Source organism: Mobula birostris, chromosome 3 (assembly GCF_030028105.1).
Source record: "Mobula birostris isolate sMobBir1 chromosome 3, sMobBir1.hap1, whole genome shotgun sequence".
NCBI lineage: Eukaryota > Metazoa > Chordata > Chondrichthyes > Myliobatiformes > Myliobatidae > Mobula > Mobula birostris.
Window position 1 is genome coordinate 38,728,356 of NC_092372.1, and position 19,363 is coordinate 38,747,718.

The following is a 19,363-nucleotide window of genomic DNA, read 5'->3' on the forward strand; positions in this document are numbered from 1 at the left end:
CCTTGCGCGCCTTCTCCTGCTGGTGATTGGTAGAGCCTCCCATCAATCACTCTGACCAGCCTCCGGGGCTGGCGAAGCTGCTGTATGGCACGAAGTGCGCAAGTTTTGTTTTTGTTTCTGCTTTTCCTTTCCAGTCTGGGGAAAAATCTGATCACGGGGCGAAGCCGTTTCACTCCAGGTATATTAAAGTTGAGAAAAAAATTATTTAAAATGTTAATTCAGTTTTTCAAAGAATAAAGAGAAATTTAAGGACAAGTCGCTGTAGAGCTCAAAGGAGATTATATTCTAGTAATTTTTGGGGTAGCGAAATCACAGACGTATGGTGCCTTAAATTTTGGCGCAGACAGCAACTTCAAATGTACACAAATGAACCCATATGTACAAGATGAGCTGTACGATTCCTTGCTGACTGGAATACTTATCAATCCACCTTTTTACACTATATATTTGTTAAAACATTCAGAAAATGTAAAGAGTTATTGAATGAGATATAATTAATTTGTTAAAGACAATGTTAAACCGCGATTACTGCTGAAAGTCACGATGCCCTTAAGTTACAATCTATATATCCTTATATCAAAATTCCACATTTATTAAAAATAACAAAATTATTAAAATTCACCCGTCGCTGGGACTGGAGGCCTAATGATATAATGCAAGATGAGATAGGCTAGGTTTTTTTTTCTGGATCTTAGTAGATTGAGGGCTTTACAGAAATCACAAAATCATGAGGTATAGATAATGCTGTCTTTTCCCAGCATCGGGGAGTCTAAATCCAGAGGGAGTAAACTTTGGGGAAGAGGGGGAGCTGTTTCACACATAGGGTGGTGGGTATGTGGAACAAAGTGCAGAGAAAGCAGTAGAGGTTTGCTTATATAAAAAATGTCTATACAGGTAAATAGTTAGAGAGCTATGAGCCAAACACAGGCAAATGTGCCCACCTTATTTCCTTGTAACTGGCATCACAAATACAGCAGATAGGGTGGTAAAGAGAGCTTTTGGCACATTGGCCTTCATTAATCAAAGTATTGAGCACAGGAGTTGGGATATTATGTTGAAGGTGTATAAGACAGCGGTGAGGCCAAATATAGAGCACTGTGTGCAGTTCTTGTTGTGTTTTGTGACTCCAAAACATAAAACGAATCAAAAGAAAAACAAGAGGGCCTGAGATGCATGTGACCTTATGACGTAGTGGTGTAATGACATCTGACATTCATGCACGTTTATGTATAACCCTTAATGAACTATATAAACAACAAACAATGTTTAACCAAACAATATATTAATAATGTTACTCAAATATTACTGAAATATTAAATACTTAACACTCCTCCTTTCTTAACTATGAACAACTCAGTATAGAATGGATCTCAACCTATATACATATATATAAATAACACTTTTTACGTTGTTTTATGTAGTTCAGTGTAGTTTTGTATTGTTTCATTTAGCACCATGGTCCTGAAAAACGTCTCGTTTTTTTACTGTGTACTGTACCAGCAGTTACAGTCAAAATGACAATAAAAAGTGATGACTTGACTAACATATGATTAACATATGGTTAACGAATGGCCTACTCCTGCACCTATTTTCTATGTTTCTATATACTATATAATACAACTACTTTATAGACAACCACAGCTTAGTAAAATTTAAATTGTCCCATCCAGGCTTAAAGATTTAAATGCTGTGGAGCATTTCTTACTCTTGAGGGGTAATGTTTTTTTCTTGACAAGGGGAGTCACTCTGCTTGCTAGATGAGACTCGGCTGTGAAACAATCTCAGTTTCTGGGGCCTCCTCTGTGGCGGTTGGATCTTGGCGAGCAGGAAGTGGTTCTCACAGCTGTGCACACACCATTCTTCTGTGTATGTTGGCATCTCGAACAGTGCATGGCAAGCTACCTGATCTGATTTCCTGTCCCAGGCCATCAGACAAAGCTTCGAGCCAATGCTTTCATTTGACCACACCTAGGTGACCAGCATGTCGTTCCTCCAACATGTTAGGTCTCGGCTTGAATGGTACAACAACTCTCATTCCCCGCATAAGGCAACCTCTGTCAAGGGGAAGTTCACCTTGGTGCTGTTAATAGTGGGGATCCTGAAGTGTCTGCTCCAGTTCCAGCCATTTTGGGTGGACAGGTAGACCTGAGACAGTGTGCAGCCTTTTCTGGTTTCCCTTTGGATTAACTCTGCTGATTGACATTAGGGAGAGTACGTCATCTAGTCCATAGCTTTCTGCCACACTACAGGTATAGATGCTACTCCAAAAATAAACCTCTTATAGCGATAACACCCTTTGTGAGTGTTTATGGTGAGAAACACTTTGAACTGTTTTTTCATTGCCATCTGTAAGTAGGCCTCAGCTTAGCCCATTTTGATGCAGTGTTTTCTTCCAGAAAGGTTTGCAAAGATTATCCTGGGCAGAGGGTATTGATCTACTTCCAGTACTGTATTAATGATGACCTTAAAATCACCACAGATCCTGACAGACTCATTCCTCTTGTCTACTGGAACTACTGCTGATGCTCATGGGCTCCACTCAACCTTGGAAAGAATTCCTTCAGTCTCCATGTGATCTAGATCACTATCTACTTTATCATGGTTGGTATTAGGAACTGGGTGTGGTTTACAAAAACTGGGTCTGGCACTATTTTACATTTGATATATTTGAGTTTTCCAATGCCATCCTTGAACACTGCTGTGACATCATCCAGTACCTGTCTTAATTCAATTTCAATTGCAGGCTATGCAGCATGCAGATGGTGGATGGATGTCCAATCAAGTTGTAGTTGTCTCAGCAACTCACATCCCCACAATGCTGGCCCTTTTCCTTACCACATACAAACCCAATGTGGCGTGTTGGTTGTTGTATTTCACTGTTACAAATGTCATTACCTCAGGAGTTGTCTTTGCTCTAGTAGAAGTCCTTAGTTGGATATCTGCAGGCTTGAATTCAGTATCTTTGAAATGCCGTTCAAACTCGTGTTGAAACAGCCGAGTCAATGTCCAATTTCATTTTAATTAATTTGCTGTTCACTTCTGGTGTAAGCCATATTACTTGTCTATTGCTAGTTTTCACTTTGTAAATCTTAAAGCTTCATATTTTACATCAACAGCATCCAGATTAGTGATTAGTGGTCATTTAGAAACTATAACTTGACTTTTTATCTTTTTCTCTTCCCTATGCAGTCCATTTATTTTTGTCTGCCTGATATGCTTTTTGTATGTGTCCTACTTTGTTACATTTTCTACAAGATTTGCCTTTAAACCTGCATTGGTCTGGTGTCTGGATCTAAAACTAGCGTATTATGCTTGAACAAGGGAGACTACAATGGGTGAGGGAGGAGTTGGCTAATGTGGATTGGGAGCACAGGCTGTTTGGTAGGACAGTTGAGGAACAGTGGAATACTTTCAAAGAGATTTTTCACAGTGCTCAACAAAAGTATATTTCAGTCAAAAGTAAGGACAGTAAGTGTGGAGAGAGCCAGCCATGGATAACTAAGGAAATAAAAGATAGTATCAAATTAAAAGCTTGTGTGTACAAAGTCGCAATGAGTAATGGGAGACTGGAGAATTGGGAAAACTTTAAAAAGCAACAGAGAACAACTAAACAAGAAATAAGGAAAGGAAAGATAGAGTATGAAAGTAAATTAGCACAAAATATAAAAACAGATAGCAAAAGTTCTTATAAATATACAAAGCAGAAGAGGATGGCTAAAGTCAACGTAGGTCCCTTGGAAGACAAGAAGGAGAAATTAATAATGGGTGATAAGGAAATGGCTAAGGCATTGAACGATTATTTTGTGTCGGTCTTCACGGTGGAGGACACGTCTAATATGCCAAAGAAGGATGTTATGGATGAAATGGGAGGTGAGGACCTCAATAAAATCACTGTCACTGAAGAGATAGTGATGAGCAAACTAGAGGGCCTGAAGGTAGATGTCCCCTGGTCCTGATGGGATGCATCCCGGGGTGCTGAAGGAATTGGTAGAGGCTATAGTAGACGCGTTGGTAATCATTTATCAAAACTCTAGACTCTGGGCAGGTCCCGGCGGATTTGAAGACAGCAAATGTCACGCCACTTTTTACAAAAGGACGTAGGCAAAAGACGGGCAATTATAGGCCAGTTAGCTTAACATCTGTAGTCGGGAAAATGCTTGAAGCTGTCATTAAGGAAGAAATAGCGAAACATTTAGAAAGGAGTGGTTCCATTAGACAGATGCAGCATGGATTCAGAAAGGGCAGGTCCTGTTTGACAAACTTACTGGAGTTCTTTGAGAACATAATGAGTGCAGTGGATAGAGGGGAACAGGTGGATGTCGTATACTTGGATTTCCAGAAGGCATTCGATAAGGTGCCGCACAAGAGACTTATAAATAAGATACCGATGCATGGAGTCGGAGGAAGTGTATTGGCATGGTTAGTGGATTGGTTAACCAATAGAAAGCAGAGAGTTGGTATAAATGGGTGATTCTCCGGTTGGCAGTCAGTGGTGAGTGGGGTGCCGCAGGGGTCGGTGTTGGGCCTGCAGCTGTTTACCAGTTACATTGATGATTTGGAAGAGGGGACTGAGTGTAACGTAGCAAAATTTGCTGATGACACTAAACTGAGTGGAAAAGCAAATTGTACAGAGGATGTGGAGAGTCTGCAGAGGGATGTAGATAGATTGTGAGTAGGCCAAGGTCTGGCAGATGGAATACAACATTGGTAAATGCGAGATCATCCACTTTGGAAGGAATAATAGACAGACATCCCACCCTGCAAAAACTCATTTCAGGGAGGTAGCATCCCCCCACACCCTGCATCACCCCCCAACCCCGTCGACCTCCAAGGGTGAAAGTAATACTTTGTTTAGTGATCTTGTCTTAATCTGTAAACTAAGTTGGGTATATTCAGCATATGTGACATTAAAGTATGCACTTATATTATATTATCATGTTTATTCTATTATAACTTTAAGCAAATCTACAGGGAGTTTGGCCTCATCACGTAGGACATCAATAGCATAGCTCCTTGGCAGCTAGCCAGCTAGTTTAAATCAGGGGTCCCCAACCTTTTTTGCACCGCAGACCAGTTTAATATTGACAATATTCTTGTGGACCGGCTGACCCCGGGGGGGGGGGGGGGGGGGCGGGGGGGGGTGTTAAATGGCACCGGAATATATAGGTGATAAGTCAACTATGAGTCACTTGTAAGTGGCTAATACACTCAATTTTGTTTCTAAAGGGGTTTATCTAACAAATTTAATATTAAACACACAGCACATACTTTCTTCGCATAAACGTAGTGGTAAGTCAATTATTACAGTGGTCCCAACCTCCGGGCCGCGAAGAATGCAGCAGTACAGCGGTAGCCAGAACGCACCCAGCACATCTTTAAGAAAAAAGCCGAAATAAACGAGCTAATTGATTAGGTGCCACCCGGCACGTAAATGTCGGCCCAGATCAGAGGCGACGCAATCGGCAATCACCTCTGATCTGGGCCGACATTTACGTGCCGGGCAGCACCTAATTAATTAGCTTGTTTATTTCGGCTTTTTTCTTAAAGATGTGCTGGGTGCGTTCCGGCCACCGCTGCATTCTTCGTGGCCCGGAGACTGGGGACCACTGAATTATAAGTCACTTATAAGTCAATAGCATCTTAACATTTTAAGTAACGTTTGGATATTAAACACACAGCGCATATTTCCCTCTTATGAACATATAAAATCATTGCAACACACTAATATCGCTGAGTCGGTGGGAGACCTGGGCTTGTTTTCCTGCAACAACACGGTCCTATAGAAGATAGAACATAGAATAGTGCAGCACAGTACAGGCCCTTTGGCCCACAATGTTGTGCCGACCCTCAAACCCTGCCTCCCATATAAGCCCCCACCTTAGATTCCTCCATGTACTTGTCTAGTAGTCTCTTAAACTTCACTAGTGTATCTGCCTCCACCACTGACTCAGGCAGTGCATGCCATGCACCAACCACTCTCTGAGTAAAAAACCTTCCTCTAATATCCCCCTTGAACTTCCCACCCCTTACCTTAAAGCCATGTCCTCTTGTACTGAGCAGTGGTGCCCTGGGGAAGAGGCGCTGGCTATCCACTCTATCTATTCCTCTTATTATCTTGTACACCTCTATCATGTCTCCTCTCATCCTTCTTCTCTCCAAAGAGTAAAGCCCTAGCTCCCTTAATCTCTGATCATAATGCATACTTTCTAAACCAGGCAGCATCCTGGTAAATCTCCTCTGTACCCTTTCCAATGCTTCCACATCCTTCCTATAGTGAGGTGACCAGAACAGGACACCAAGTGTGGCCTAACCAGAGTTTTATAGAGCTGCATTATTACATCGCGACTCTTAAACTCTATCCCTCGACTTATGAAAGCTAACATCCCATAAGCTTTCTTAACTACCCTATCCACCTGTAAGGCAACTTTCAGGGATCTGTGGACATGTACCCCCAGATCCCTCTGCTCCTCCACACTACCAAGTATCCTGTCATTTACTTTGTACTCTGCCTTGGAGTTTGTCCTTTCAAAGTGTACCACCTCACACTTCTCCGGGTTGAATTCCATCTGCCACTTCTCAGCCCACTTCTGCATCCTATCAATGTCTCTCTGCAATCTTTGACAATCCTCTACACTATCTACAACACCACCAACCTTTGTGTCGTCTGCAAACTTGCCACCCACCCTTCTACCCCCACATCCAGGTAGTTAATAAAAATCATGAAAAGTAGAGGTCCCAGAGCAGATCCTTGTGGGACACCACTAGTCATAATCCTCCAATCCGAATGTACTTCCTCGACCACCACCCTCTGCCTTCTGCAGGCAAGCCAATTCTGAATCCACCTGGCCAAACTTCCCTGGATCCCATGCCGTCTAACTTTCTGAATAAGCCTACCATGTGGAACCTTGTCAAATGCCTTACTAAAATCCATAAAATAGATCACATCCACTGCACTACTCTCATCTATATGCCTGGTCACCTCCTCAAAGAACTCTATCAGGCTTGTTAGACACGATCTGCCCTTCACAAAGCCATGCTGACTGTCCCTGATCGGACCATGATTCTCTAAATGCCTATAGATCCTATCTCTAAGAATCTTTTCCAACAGCTTTCCCACCACAGACGTAAGGCTCGCTGGTCTATAATTACCCGGACTATCCATACTAACTTTTTTGAACAAGGAGACAACATTCATCTCCCTCCAATCCTCCGGTACCATTCCCATGGATAACGAGGACATAAAGATCACAGCCAGAGGCTCAGCAATCTGTTCTCTCGCCTCGTGGAGCAGCCTGGGGAATATTCCGTCAGGCCCCGAGGACTTACCTGTCCTGATGTATTTTAACAACTTCAACACCTCCTCTCCCTTAATATCAACATGCTCCAGAACATCAACCTCACTCATATTGTCCTCACCATCATCAAGTTCCCTCTCATTGGTAAATACTGAAGAGAAGTATTCATTGAGGACCTCGCTCACTTCCACAGCCCCCAAGCACATCTTCCCACCTATATCTCTAATCGGTCCTACCTTCACTCCTGTCATACTTTTTTTCTTCACATAATTGAAGAATGCCTTGGGATTTTCCTTTACCCTACTCGCCAAGGCCTTCTCATGCCCCCTTCTTGCTCTTCTCAGCCCCTTCTTAAGCTCCTTTCTTGCTTCCCTATATTCCTCAATAGACCCATCTGATCCTGGCTTCCTAAACCTCATGTATGCTGCCTTCTTCCACCTGACTAGATTTTCCACCTCACTTGTCACCCATGGTTCCTTCACCCTACCATTCTTTATCTTCCTCACCGGGACAAGTTTATCCCTAACATCCTGCAAGAGATCTCTAAACATCGACCACATGTCCTTAGTACATCTTCCTGCAAAAACATCATCCCAATTCACACCCGCAAGTTCTAGCCTTATAGCCTCATAATTTGCCTTTCCCCAATTAAAAATTTTCCTGTCCTCTCTGATTCTATCCTTTTCCATGATAATGCTAAAGGCGAGGGAGCGGTGGTCACTGTCCCCCAGATGCTCACCCACTGAGAGATCTGTGACCTGACCCGGTTCATTACCAAGTACTAGATCTAGTATGGCATTCTCCCGGTCAGCCTGTCCACATACTGTGACAGGAATCCGTCCTGGACACACTTAACAAACTCTGCCCCATCTAAACCCTTGGAACTAATCAGGTGCCAATCAATATTAGGGAAGTTAAAGTCACCCATGATAACAACCCTGTTATTTTTGCACCCTTCCAAAACCAGCCTCCCAATCTGCTCCTCTGTACCTCTGTTGCTACCAGGGGGCCTATAGGATACCCCCAGTAGAGTAACTGCTCCCTTCCTGTTTCTGACTTCCACCCATATTGACTCAAAAGAGGATCCTGCTACATTACCCACCCTTTCTGTAGCTGTAATAGTATCCCTGACCAGTAATGCCACCCCCCCATCCCCTTTTTCCACCCTCTCTATCTCTTTTAAAGCACTGAAATCCAGGAATATTGAGAATCCATTCCTGCCCCGGTGCCAGCCAAGACTCTGTAATGGCCACTACATCATAATTCCATGTATGTATCCAAGCTCTCAATTCATCACCTTTGTTCCTGATGCTTCTTGCATTGAGGTACACACATTTCAGCCCTTCTACCTTACTGTCTTTACACCGTTTATTCTGCTTCTCTTTCCTCAAAGCCTCTCTATATGTTAGATCTGGCTTTACTCCATGCACTTCTTTCACTGCTCTATTGCTCTGGGTCCCATCCCCCTATCGAGGGGTGATGGGAGACAGCGATACTCGAAGGGAGTTCCTTATGTCCAGTCTATTCTGCAATTTAGTTTTCATTGCACTCATTGCAGAAAACTCTGCTTTGCAGAGATATGTTGGAAATGGAAGCAATGTTTTCAGTGCTTTCAGTGCTTTATCGCAGGATATTCAGCCTTGACTTTGATCCAAAATGCCGGCAGAGCTGTTATGTCAAACATACTTTTCAGCCCGCCGTCATTTGCAAGCTGGAGGAGTTGATCTTTTTCCCGCGCTGACATGGATGATTCACCGGGGACATTCACAAATGTGTCATGGACCCATTCCTTTGCACATCTTGGGTCACCGATGACTTCCCTTGTGTTAAAATTCAAAAGTGCATGACAGGGAATGAGGAAAGGTGCAGCTGACTCATATTGTTTCATATTGCCAAATCATATTGTTTCCTCGGGGCTCGGTGGTTGGGGACCACTCTTAGCACGAAGAGAGACCAATCAGGATGCTCGCTCTCCCTCTCCCTCTCCCTCTCAAAAAAATCTATTTCCGGGATATTGTATATAATTTCCGGGCGTCAGGGAGCCACTATCGATATGCGGGAGACTCCCGGAACTTCTGGGAGAGGTGGGATGTCTGAATAGAAGAGCAGATTATTATTTAAATAGTGAAAGCTTGCAGCATGCTGTTGTGCAGAAGGTATTGGGAGTGCTTGTTCATGAATCGCAAAAAGTTGGCTTGCAGGTACAACAGGTTATTAAGAAGGCAAACGGAATGTTGGCCTTCATTGCTAGAGGGATTGAATTCAAGGGCAGGGAGGCCATGCTGCAACTATACAGGGTACTGGTGAGGCCGCACCTGGAGCACTGTGTGCAGTTCTGGTCTCCATACTTGAGGAAGGATATACTGGCTTTAGAGGCAGTGCAGAGGAGGTTCACCAGGTTGATTCCAGGGATGAAGGGGTTAACCTATGAGGAGAGATTTAGTCACCTGGGACTATACTCTCTGAAGTTCAGAAGAATGAGAGGGAATCTTATAGAAACATACAAAATTTTGAAAGAGATAGATAAGATAGAAGTAGGAAAGTTGTTTCCATTGGTAGGTGAAACTCGAACCAGGGGACATTGCCTCAAGATTCAAGGGAGAAGATTTAGGACGGAGATGAGGAGAATCTGTTTTTCCCAGAGAGTGGTGAATCTGTGGAATTCTCTGCCCGGGAAAGCATTTGAGGCTTCTTCACTAAGTATATTTATGATACAATTAGATAGGTTTTTACATAGTAAGGGAATTAAGGGTTATGGGGAAAAGTCAGGTAGATGGAGCTGAGTTTACGGACAGATCAGCCATGATCTTATTGAATGGCCGGGCAGGCTCGATGGGCCGGATGGTCTACTCCTGTTCCTATTTCTTATGTTCTTATATTCTTATATACTTTTACATTGAACCCCTAATGAACAATATAAACAAAAAGTAATGTTTAACCAAACAATATATTTACAACATTATTCAAATATTACTGAAATATTAGATACACAACACTTCTGGTCACGTACCTAGAAAAAATATATCAATAAACTTGAAAGAGTACAAAGAACATTTAAAATGATTTTGCAGGGAATTGAGGTTGTGAATTATAGGGAAAGATTGAATAGGTTAGGACTTTATTCCTAAAGAATCATAGAATATGGGGAGATTTGATAAAGTTATACACAATTATGAGGTGTATAGACAGTGAAAATTCAAACAGGCTTTTTCCACTGAGGTTTGGTGAGACGAGAACTGGAGGTCATAGGTTAAAGGTGAAAGGTGAAGTAGTTTATTTAAGGGAGACCTGAGGGGAACTTTGTCACTTAGAGGGGGATGTAGGTATGGAACGAGCTACCTGCAGAAATGGTTGATGTAGGTTTGATTGCAATATTTAAGAGAAGTTCTGTTGAGTACGTAGATGGCAGAGGTGTGGAGATTATGGTCCAGGTGTGGGTCAATGAGATTAGGCAAAATAACTGTTTGGCATAGACTAGGTGGGCTGAAGGGCCTGTTTCTGTGCTGTAGTAATCTATGACTCTATAACTCAGGCAGACACCCTGGTCAGCATGGATCATTTGGGATTAAGGACCAATTACCATGCTGTATAACTCTATTTATAAATAAAAATGTTTGTAATATTTAACTTATAACCTTGTGTGTACATTCCAACAATTCACTTATTTAAAGGTTTCATTAAAATTGGTGTCACAGGACATCCCCAAGTTATACATGGGTTTCATTTTCACAGATGATGATAAGATGAAAACATAGACCATAGAAATCTAAAGCCCATCACAGGCCCTTCGGCCCACAATGTTGAGTCTATCCCAGAAACTGCCTAGAGTTACCCTACTGCATAGCCCTTTATTTTTCTAAGGTCCATGTACCTATCTAAGAGTCCCTATTGTATCCGCCTCCATCACCACCACCAGCATTCGCCCACCACTCTCTGTGTGAAAAACTTACCCCTGACATCCACCCCCCCCCACCCCCGGGACCTACTTTCAAGCGCCTTAAAGCTATGCCCCCTCGTATTCTCAGCCCTTGGAAAAAACCTCTGGCTATCCACACAATCAGGGCCTCTCATCATCTTATACACCTACATATGCCCTTATGTACACAAAATCAGTCGATATGGTAACCATATCTCCAGAGTATTGAGGTAGATGTGTCTGGTCCTAAAAGATGCTGCTGAGCTGGAGGTGACAAATTCTGATTTCTTTTTAAAATTTAAAAAACAATCAAATGAAAACTGTGTGTTTTCTTTGTTCTTTTCTTCTAAAATGTCTTTAAAGCTCCAAATACTCTCATTGGCTTCCCTAAAAGCTTCAATGTATTCAGCTAATCTAGGGTCTTGCTCTCCTAGCATTGCCAAGCCTTCAAATCACTTCAAAGCTGCGGCCAATCCTTTTATAATCAATCCTTTTTCAGGTTCTGGATTTCACCTTCCTATTGTTTTCCCTCTTCTGACAGTGCTTTTTTAGTGCTATAATGTCTTCATTATTCATGAATAAACACTTCATGGGCTTCCAGCCAGATACAGGTATCGATTTTAACCAACGTTTCGATGACAAACTCTGCCATCTTTATCTGTGATAACGCCTGGGCATGTCTCGTCCAGCGGCATTTATATCCCATCGTCTGTCCCTCCAGATAGGTTAGTCCTCATCTAATCAGGTTTCCGCTGTCCCACCTTGTTTACAATCGAATTCCAGTTCTTACTTATAGTGAGACCTTTGTCTTTGTTAAAATTCTTTTCCTCTAGGTTTATTTCAATAGTTTCCTTCACTAGGCAGTGCCAAATGCCATTGGCGTGGCAAAACAGTTTTGTGCCGTCGAAGTCAACCCTATGGCCATTGCCAATGCAATGTTCTGCTACCACCGATTTCTCCGGGTAACCCAAACAGATACACCTCCTGTGTTCCTTGATGTGTGTTTCCATCGTGAGTCCTATCTGGCTGATAGACGTAGCTTCGCATTCACAGGGAATCACTTAAATGCCCGGCAACCTGAGTACCAGGTCTTTGACCTTCATAACCTGTGATTTGAGCTTCTTTACAGTAATGTAGATGGTATGAACCTGTTTTTTCTTCAGGATCTTGGCGATCCTTTCAAAAACTGTGGAAATAAAGGGAAGATAGGTGGTAGAGATAGGCTCCTCCTCATTGTTAGGTTTCCTGGTTTTTCTGTCAGCCCTTTCAAGGGCTCGATTGATTTCCTTCACCTTGTAGCCATTCTGTTGGAATGACGTGCATAATCATCTTATTTTCTTAGCGAGGCTCTCCAGGTTTGAAATAGTTTTCACATGGTCAATCAAAGCAGAAAGAACCGCTTTATGTTGGAAGGCGCAATGGTGGCTGTTACTGTTGAAGTATAAGTCCGTGTGAGTGGGTTTCCGATAGATGCCATATCTGAGTTTACCAGATTCCAGGTTAAAGAGGAAGTACGTTGATGTAAGGGTGTGTTCAAAAAGGTCAATGGTATCCTTATAAAACCTTGACTGGAGGAATACCAAGCTGTCCGTAATAGGAACACTTGTGAACGGGGACACCACGTCGAAACTGACCATTATGTCCTCCGGTGTCAGCTGGATGTTGGTTATCGTTTTTATGACGTTGGTCAAATTTTTGATGTGATGCAGGTGACCTGGGATTCAGGACTGCTGCCGCTTACACGATTTCCTGTGAGTGTGGGCAGTGTACATCCGCCAGATGGGACACACGGTGGAAACCTGCATCAAGGAGCACAGGAGGCATAACCATTTGGGTTACCCAGAGAAATCAGTGGCATAACCATTTGGGTTACCCAGAGAAATCAGTGGCAGAACACTGCATTTGTAATAGCCATAAGACTGACTTTGATGGCCTCAAGCCCATTTTCCATGGACCACTTGTAATATGAACTGTTAGTTTACTTGCCACTCGAAAACCATTTCCACCATGTCGTCATTAATTGGTCCATTTGAGGGATGCAGCAGCTTTTTCCCATTGGTTGCCTTGTAAGCCGTTGCACCTATTTCCGGTTCTGGGTGCCTCAGGGGTTTCAGAGTAGCATGTGCGAGAGACTCACCTGTTTTCCTTTGTCTCCAGGGGCTGCTCTTCACACTGAGGTTGCAACCAGTGCAGAAGAACCATTGGGAAAGCATTCTGCAAATAGGAGGGCCCGTACACACACTTAGCTAAATATCCATTGAATGCTTAGCTTTGTAGTTGTGTATCTTGGAAAAACTTAATTAAATACCTATTGAGTTTGAAGTGTGACTGAATGTTTAGTGTCATCATTTTTGCAACTTGGGGTGGCTTAGATGAGTACTTGTGTGACTCAGATGGTTGAATGTTTTACTGTTTCTCTGTCAATACATGGTTAATGTGCTTACTCATAATCAGTGTCTTGTGTCTCACTAACAAACCTGTGAAACTGCTACCCCATAACACCACTCAACCCACCTGAGCTCCCACCTCCAAAACCTAGGAGGGCAATGTCCAGTGTCCGTGGTCCATATCATCGTGGATGGGGTTTGCAGTACCTCGTCAACTGGGAAGGGTATGGCCTGAAGGAAGAGGTTTTGGGTGCCATCCAGTTTCATCACCGAATCGAAGAGTCCCACCAGACCCATCCGGATCAACCTGAATCATCGGGTGGTGGCTGTGGGAGAGGAGTCCTATCAGGCCTATGCAGGCAGACACCTCACAGTCTCTACCCAACTACCAGGAGTCACTTGCCACCCGTTTCCAACTCATCACCTGCAGTCCATTTCAACCCCTCTCTCATCCACAATCCTTGTTCACTCATACGAACCAGCCAGCCTCAACCGGTTGTTCGTAGCCTCCGCTGCCTTGTTGTGTTAAGCATCTGTCTTCTTTGCTTTGTGATCTCTTGTGGCTTGTTATTTTCCAGTTTATTAGTGAAATATCATTTACTGCTAAATCGTCTCTGCTGCTCTGCTTTTGGATCAAGCCTCCACTATGTATCTGGACAATTACACTGTAATGTGTCGATTTCAAAGATCACTAAATAATTTAAAGGCATAATCTGATGCAAATACATTTATTTGGTTTAGTTTCTTCAGCAAATTTCTTTTCAGAATTTGACTCAAGATAATATTAGGATAGTTCTCTTATCAGTCTGTTGCAGGCTCTCTAGTCTAGTGCTAGCATGAACTGACAGCAGATAAAGTGGTGCCATCAATAGCAAGATTTGAGGCCAGCTACAATATGTGGTTCATAGTTCTTCTTAGTGTTATTTCTTAGTCATAATATCATCCCATTCTGATGACGCATTGAAAACTAAAATGTGAATGTTATGCCTAGTAATAAACGAGCTAAAAAAGCGTATTTTCCTTAATCTAGATGACCACAAAGTAATCTCAAAGAATAGGAGCCTGATGAGTTGAATGGAATTACACAGTCATTGATCAGCATGCCTGGGACATTATCTGATGTAGCAGAATGTTCCATTTTGAGAGACCAAATTTTGTTGATGTTGGTGATATGTGCCTTTATTGGAATTCGTCATCCTGCAGATACAAGTCATTGTCCTTTTACAGAGTGTTATATCAATCAGGACTGAGGGGAAAACTGAAAATTTAAATTTAGGGTCACGCGCAAAGTGAGAGGAACTGAGAAAGTTAAGAATATTGACTTGGATTATAAAACAAAAGGTTGTAACTAATTTTCTAAGTTTCTTTCAACAAATTTAGTGTGATCTTTTTCCCTCATTCATTTGCAGTACACTGACATAAATTGATGACTATGTGCATTCTTGTGCAAAATTTTTTTTCCATTGACAGTGCTGAGTATCAGCTGAGTATGGAAAAGGATACGATTAGAGGAGGAAAGAAATGCATCCACACAACTCCAAAGAAGGTGCAAAGTCAGGTTAATAAGGAATAGAGGAATTTTCTGCACAATTCTAAGTCTATCATTGCCTAAAATTGAACAATTCGCAACTATCACCAAACATCCCCAAAAAACAAGGCGATGGGTGCTTCTTATTTGTTTATTGATTGAGATACAGCATGGAGTGGGCCCCTCTGGCCCTCATCTAGCAATCCCTGATTTAACACTAGCCTAATTGTGGGACAATTTATAATGACCAATTAACCTACCAACTGGTACGTCTTTGGACTGTGGGAGGGATCCAGACCATGCAGAGGAAACCCACGCAGTCACAGGGAGAACGTACAAGCTTCTTACTGGCAGCGGTGGGAATTGAACCTGTGTCACAGGTCCTGGAAAGTGTGTGCTAACCATTACACTACTGTGCCACCAGAAAAGGAGCTTGCTGTTCTGGAGGAGTAATCTGGAAGAGGAATGTCATGTATATGGAAGGAATGTTGTCCTAAAGGATGACCTTTTAGTTCACTCTAACACAGAAATAACATGCTAAATCATCAGTGCACACACAACCAATCCTGCAACTTCAGATGATGCCAAGAAAGGCTTCTACTCTGACCTTGAGAAAACCCTGGTCTGCATCCTAAATGAAGTCAAACATATCCTGCTGGGGGACTTCAATGCTAGGATGGGGAGGGATGCAAACTCCCAACAAAGCACGATTAGTGAAGAAACAACAGGGGCGTCTAACTTAAAAAGTTTTTTTTTTCCCTAACCAAATGCTTGGAGCCTGGATTCATCATTGCAAACACCCTGGTGTGTCAGAAAGACAAGCACAACCCATCACAGCATCACCTCCATCTGAGTTAGGATCACAAAGATATCTACAACAGGCACATGACAGGCACTGATACTGCAACTGCTGGATTGATAACTGCTCAGTATAAACTATTATCTCTACCAACCGAGCCCCAAAACATCAACGTCAACAGAAATAATGCAGCAAAAAGTTACCGTTGATACTCTCAAGGACTCCAGAAAGTTGGCTCTTCTGAGACATCACCTCAATTACAATCTTAAAGCCACTACAATTGCCATCAATGTAGAGACTGCTGACTTCTCCAATAAGAAGAACCTGGACTGGTTTGTTGAGAATGAACAGGAGATCAAGAGACAAATTAGCTGCAAATATAAGACATTCACTAAGACCATAAGACAATAAGACATAGGAGTAGAATTAGGTCAGGTGGCTCATTGAATCTGCTCCACCATTCCATCATGGCTGACTCATCATCCCTCTCAACCCCATTCTCCTGCCTTTCCCCATTACCTTTGACACCCTCATTTATTAAGAATGTCAATCACCGCATTAAATACACCCAATGCCATGACCTGCATAGCCATCTGTGACAATGAGTTCCACAGATTCACCACCCTCTGGCTAAAGAACTTCTTCCCTCATCTCTGTTCTCAATGGATTCTTCTCTATTGTGAGGCTGTGCCCTCTGGTCTGATACCCCACCACTATAGGAAATATCCTCTCTACATCCGTTCTCTCTAGTCCTTTCAATATTTGATCATTTTCAATGAATCCACCCCCCCTCATTCTTCTAAACTCCGGTGAGTACAGGCCCAGAGCCATCAAACACATCTTATATATTAACCCTTTCATTCCTGGGATCATTCTCATGAACATCCTCTAGACACTGTCCAAAGCCAGCACATCCTTTCTTAGATAAAGAGCCGAAAACTGCTCACAATACTCCACGTGTGGTCCAACCAATGCTTTATAAAGCCTCAGCACTACGTCCTTGCTATTATATTCTAGTCCTCTTGAAATGAATGCTAACAATGCATTTGCCTTCCTTACCACTGACTTAATCTGTAAATTAATCTTAGAGAATTCTGCATAGGGACTCCCAAATCCTTTTGCACCTCTGATTTCTGAATTTTTTTCTCCCCATTTATAAAATAGGCTATGTCTTTATTCCTTCTAGCAAAGTGACGTACTACATTTCCTTACACCATATTCCATCTGCCACTTATTAACCCATTCTCCCAATCTATCTAAGCCCTTCTGCAAACACCCTGCTTCCTCATCACTACCTACCCTCCACCATATTGTCTGAAAACTTGGCCACAAAGCCATCAATTCCCTCATGCGAATCATTGAAATATTGCATGAAAAGAAGTGGCCCCAACACCAACCCATGCTGAACACCACTAGTCACTGGCAGCCAACTAGAAAAGGCCTGCATATTCCCACTCTTTTGCCTCCTACCAGTCAGACAATCTTCTATCCATGCTAGTACTATTCCTGTCATAATATGGACTCTTATCTCATTAAGCAACCTCATTTGCAGCATCTTGTCAAGGGTTTTCTAAAAATCCAAATAAACAACATCCACTGACTCTTTTTTGTCTATCCTACCTATTATTCCTTAAAAAATTCCAACAAATTTGACAGCCAACATTTTCCCTTTAGGAAACCATGATAACCTCCTAGACACCTGAACTTCATCCTTACTAATAAACTCCAATGTCTTTCCAAACATTGAAGTCAAGCTAAGCAACCTACCATTTCCTTTCTTTGCCTCCTTCCCTTCTTGTGCCTTGTTGTGTTAAGCATCTGTTCTTCCTTGCTTTGTGGCCTCTCATGGCTTATTATTTTCCAGTTTATTAGTAAAATATCATTTACTGCAAAATCATCTCTGCTCCTCTGCTTTTGGATCAGGCCTCCACTACATATCTGGACAGTTACACTGTAATGTGTAGATTTCAAAGATCACTAAATAATTTAAAGGCATAATCCGATGCAAGTACATTTATTTGGTTTAGTTTCTTCAGCAGATTGCTTTTCAGAATTTTAGTAGTAGGCAGCCGTCGATCCCAGGGGAATCATGGGGTTTGCACCTCTGGTGGACTGCGTCCTCTCCAGGGCACAAGCCTGGGCGGGAAGATTTGAAGAACCGGCTGTTGCCCATGCAGCGGGTTCCCCCTCTCCATGTCACTGAAGTAGTCCAAGGGAAGGGCAAGCGCTGATACAGCTTGGCACCACTATCATCGCAGAGGTTGCCGGAGTGAAGTTGTAAACAGCACCAAACTGCCTCAGGGACTCCTGCTTTACTCCCGAAGCCTTTCCCATGGGTGAGGGTATGGCCACAAGGCAGCGGAGGTCAGAATTTTACTCAAAATAATAATAGGATAGTTCTCTTATCAGTCTGTTGCAGGCTCTCTGGTTTGGTGCTAGCACGAACTGACAATAGATAAAGTGGTGTATTCAATGGCAAGATTTGAGGCCAGTACAATACATGGTCCAAGGGTGGCTTTATTTTTTCCTTGTCTTTTTCCTACTATCTCTTTGATAAAGCTGAAATTTGCAAATATACTTTCTTTATAATTTTGTGTGTGTACATCTGTTATTTCGTGGGGACCAGCAATTGTGTATGGGCAGTATTTACACAGCATTAGTTCAAATTGAGGTTTCTTTAGTCCGAACATCACGATGTTCCTGTTTGGCAGAACCTCAAATCATATCGACCCTAGATGTATTTTGTTTATGAAAGATAGCCATCTCACCACTGAGTCCCATGGCTGTTAGTGGGCCGGCAACAACCCATTTCCATATGAGCCAGTGGGAGGGGCTTCATTGTGGGTCTAATTGTTCAGTGATTGCTGAGTGCTGATGTAATTGCTGTAAGAATTGATTAAGTGGTTTGTGTGTTTAAGCCTGTGTTTAAACTAGTGTCGGGGAAAGTGATTCAAGTACTTTATTATGGATGCCGCAGGGATTAAGTTTGGTGCGATTCAAAGAGATTACCCACAAACCTGCCTGCAATAATGTTATTTAGAGGTTCCATATTTCCTCAAAGGGAAAGAAACAACTTTATCGGCAGCTGGAGACAGAGACCCAGCAGAAAGCCTGATAGCTAAGATAAAGATGGCACCAACAAACAATGCAACCAATGGTGATGTCCTGCAGTTAGTTCACAAAACTACTTCTTCTTCTCCTTCTTCCTTTAAATATGCTTCTACTACTAAACTGTAATTTATATTTTGATTATGTGTTTTTGGGCTGACTGTACAACCTGTCGCTTTTGCTCTCTCTGGGGGAGTTCATCAAGGTTGAGAGGGTGGTTGAGAACAAAGTGTGTGGCCTGATGGCACAGCACCAATCTATGATCAGCTCCATTGCTCATTGGTCTGGACAATTAAAGTATCAAGCAGGATTGAAATCGATGAGGGTGAG

General features: G+C 42.5%; 1 long non-coding RNA gene across 1 annotated transcript; it reads left to right on the forward strand.

Annotated features, from left to right (window-relative positions):
* The first annotated feature begins 66 nt into the window (after positions 1-66).
* LOC140194567 (uncharacterized) lies at positions 67-13,534 on the forward strand. Its single transcript, XR_011885246.1, has 3 exons — positions 67-178; positions 2,480-2,601; positions 13,369-13,534. It is a non-coding gene; the product is annotated as an uncharacterized lncRNA (long non-coding RNA).
* The last annotated feature ends 5,829 nt before the right edge of the window (positions 13,535-19,363 follow it).